This window comes from Diaphorina citri, unplaced genomic scaffold, assembly GCF_000475195.1.
Source record: "Diaphorina citri unplaced genomic scaffold, Diaci psyllid genome assembly version 1.1 scaffold4928, whole genome shotgun sequence".
Classification (NCBI taxonomy): Eukaryota; Metazoa; Arthropoda; class Insecta; order Hemiptera; family Psyllidae; genus Diaphorina; species Diaphorina citri.
Window position 1 is genome coordinate 12,621 of NW_007382312.1, and position 4,236 is coordinate 16,856.

At 35.5% G+C, this 4,236-nt stretch overlaps 1 protein-coding gene across 1 annotated transcript in view; it reads right to left on the bottom strand.

Moving 5' to 3' along the window:
• Nucleotides 1-4,236, bottom strand: part of LOC103521293 — a gene marked incomplete at both ends in the record, with an annotated part of 19,328 nt that overhangs the window by 12,589 nt on the left and 2,503 nt on the right. The gene's annotated exons all lie outside the window — the stretch shown is intronic.

A 4,236-nucleotide genomic window follows, 5' to 3' on the forward strand; every position in this document is an offset into this window, starting at 1 on the left:
ATACAGAGAATATTAGAGATAAGAAGAAGATAAATAAAATTTGGTACGTAAGAGAGAATAGAAGTAAGCGCGAGACAGATACGCAAATATAAAAAAGAGAATTAATATAATATAGGAAGATAGATATAATAGAGGATACAAGAACAAGGAAGAACGGATATATGGAAGATATAACTGCAGCACTAGTCCATCATAACTACTAATACATATAAATTCATAATCAACCATCATACAATAAAAAAACTGTAAACAACGAGATACATATACATAGATGACATAATAACAATCACAGAGATATAATATCCAGACAACAAAAAATGGAGAAGAAAACAAATTATATTCCTCGGAGGACGGAATAAGATCATGATGGGTCAAGGCTTAGATAGACCAAGTAAGAAGAGAGTATAGGCAAAAAGGATTTCAAACTTAACACTCATAGAGAGGAGAACAGAGGAGAATACGAATAGAATAGAAATATAACACATAGGAAAGATTTCACATCTACTGTGTACCTGTAGGAATAGAATACATTAATTCATTACAACATGAAAACAGTGAAATTTAACTTATTATTTTTGTTGACAAATTTAGCTACTAAGTACAGTAGAACCCTGATTGTTATGAACTACATTGGGCACCAAGTAGTTCCATAAAATCCGGGTTTATATAGAAATTCATGTATAATGGCGGTTATCATTAGAACACAGAAAAACATGGCAAGTTTTCGACCAGCAAATGACTAATTTATTGATTTTTTGTCCTTTTAGTGACATACTATAACTATGTGACCTAAAAGGAAAAAATTATGTCATATGAGCATTATGGCTTACAATTTCTGTGAGGTTCAAATAAAAAATCGGCAAATTTTTGTTCGATTTTCGAGGAAAAAAATCCGATTTTGGAGTAAATAAATAAATAAAAAAGCTGGGATTTTCGAGTCACAATTACCGAGGTTCGTAAAATCGGGGTTCTACTGTAAATACATAGGTGATCCTCCGTTTATCAATTCAAAGAGTGAAAGAAATAAACTTACGCTATCTGAGAAGTTTTTCCGTCATAACTGGTTACTCCTAGATCTGGAATAGTTGTAAGATGGGATTAAACTTTTCTTCAAATCCATTCAACCTGCTCCCAACTCGACTAGCATCATTGGAAGTTGACATAGGTCTGAATTCTGACTGATCCTTGAAGCTTTCCGGATTGACTGAAATTTCTTTCAGTCTTGAGATCAATGGATTCCGGCTATGGAAATATGTTGATGATTTCACTACGTTTTCTCTTCCTTGTCAAAATTATTTTAGCATCTATCATTTCATTCGTTCTGATTCTACAGTTTTTTGCTTTTGATTAGATGGTGGTGCTGTGTCATTTGTCTGGATTCCAGCCTTGAACTTGTTGATGTTCCTACGTTTCATATTCCTTGTCAAATATTTGGAATCTATCATTTCATCAGTTCAGATCTACAGTTTGTATTCTGGTGCTTATGCTCGTTATCTACTGTTGTGGTTCTTGGTATAATACATATTATCTGGTTCAGCAATAAACTTATACCGTCCCCGAGAAACCGTTACTACTACTTGGGAGATTATGCTCGTTGTATTAACTTTAGAGATTCTCTGGACTTGTTAGAAAGTTTATCTGCATTGTCACTTGTACCCATACAAATCGTTCTTACTAAAGTTTACAAAATCATAGTCACTATTTTTCTTTTTCAATTCGACGTAATTGGACTGAATTTTAGACTGTTATTTTGGATATCTTTATTGTTGTTATTGAGGAATCCATTGAGTTTAGTGGTTGGAGAGCTGAACTGTTGAAGGTTATACTGAACCAAGTAAGACCATTAGGTTTAAACTCCTATCTTTGGTTTGGTTCGCCAGCTTCATTGTTTGCAACCTTTTTTGTTGTGGCAGGAATGAAGATCTAGGAGGGTGGTGGCATGGTTTCTTATTAGGTTCTAGTTTTATCATTACTATCCTCGTATGGTGGAGGAATCTTAGGTAAAAGCAGGGCGGTTCAGCATGTTCAGAGCTGTCGGAATCAGCTTTACCATCTGGTTCTCCTAATTTTTTCTCGTTCACAAGTAAACATATTAGCATCCTCTAATGAAACTATCTTGCGGTGACTCGGGATTACTTGAGATGCATACAACATCTTCCTCAGATCTGCAGTCTATAGATTCCACAGCCACCCAATCATTCGCAACTCCCATGTCTTTATTAAGAAACTCTAGCTTTGATTGATGGTTTTTGTTTATCACATTGTTGATTTTCTCACATATTTCTTTCTTGAGGAAAATGTTCTTATTTGTGAAGATGTTAGATTTGTCATCAACTTGAGAGTTGATATTGATGTTTGTTACATGATTGTCGGGTTCAGTCTTGTCTGGACCAGGTAAGTCCGTACTGTCTACCAGCGAGTCTAACGTATCATCTAGATCACCTTTGTTTTGTTGAATAATTTTACTTTTCACAATTTCATGGGATTTTGTGATGACGTTACCGCGTTGAAGACATTTTCTCGATTTACTTTCGGTGCTATTTCCTGAATTGTTTCGTTTAACTTGGTGTGTATCTTCTTCGTCGTTTAAAATCTTTATCTCCTCCTCAGCATTCTTTACGACAGGCTCAACTGCCTTATTAGTTTCAGTCTTCGAACAATCCGTTTCAGTCTTTTGTTCACTTAACGTTTTCCATGATAAAAGTTTAGGAGGACTAGTAGTAGTTTCAGAACTATTGGTGCTTACTATATTCACACTTGCAGGTTGAGCAACTTTGTTTTGACTATCGGATTTATTGAGCAAATGAACATCATGAGCACCTAATGTATTGTTTTCTGGTGTGGAACTCTTGGATACAATACTTGTGTCATTGTTTTTACTATTCACACTTGTCTTGGTAACATTTTCACTTACAGGTTTAGGTATTAAGCTTGGTTTACTCAACCCATCTGTTACTGAATTAAAACTTTTTGAAAGAACATTTGAAGTCATGGTCGTATTTACACTAATTTTAGTTTGTGCTTTTGTCGCATTGGATCCAAACGGTTGTACGGTTACTAGAACTGGTGTTGCTTTGGCTTGGTTCAGATCAGGTCTTCCTAATTTCAAAGGAGTGACTGGTTGAGAGTTTTCCGATGGATCTTTATTCAAATTTTCCGTCACGGAATTGAAGTCTGTGTTGGACTTGGTAAGTTTCTGTAATTCCTTCTCATACTCTGTGTCTGGTAGATCTTCTCCTTCATACTTTGGATTTTCATCGAAGAAGTCGTCATCTTCATCGTCTGAGAATTCATCGTTTCCTCCATAACCAATCACTTCTGATTCTTCAGCATTGAATGTTACTCCTGATCCTCTGCCTGGCTTATTCCCCGCAGACTTGAGGATACTCTGAAATGTGAAAATAACAACGATACACAATTACTACAAAACTAAATAAGTAAACTATGACATGCATGCAAGACTATGCAACTAGTTTTCCCTCTGAACATTGCAAGGAGAAGTGCAATGATCTTTAACCAGACCAATAGACATTAATATAAAATGTATTGAAGTGTATAAGTGGATTATCATGATTATACAATCTGCTAACATGAGTATTTAGTACGTTAGGTACAGAGTTTAGTTACAGGTGTTAGAGATGCTACGTATAACCAGAATAATAATTCTGTACGAAATTATGTAATGATCAGGTATTACAACCCAAATAATATGAAGCTTGGTATCCTGTATGAATGAACTGACATGACTCTCGGACTAAGGAACTCACGGGTGTGTTTATGAATGTAACTTGTTGGATGAAGTGATTACTTACAGGTGGAGGAGGTAATTCATTGAGCTCCCATGTAAGGAGGGTGTTGATCTCCACCTTGGGAGGTTCTGCATGTTCCTCCTTGGGTTTGAAACAGTTGGAGCATAGATCTTTCTTCCAGGCATTCCGTATGAAGCGAGGGCAGGTGTTGGATGCTGGAGAAGACATCTTATTCTTCTCAATAATCATTGAGTCCCCTGAAACAGAAATCATTAATTATTAAATAGGTGCATAAGGGACGAAATGTTTAATATGATACATTGATTTTAAAAGACTGGCATATGGCTGATAAAATTGCTGGAAAACATTCATACGAGTTAATGTTTGAATGTTTTGAAGAATCAACAACTGTAGATGATTCATTTGGGGAGTCAAAGGTGGATAGAAAATAGTAACTGAAGGTTGAAAACACTGTGTAAAAGCTATA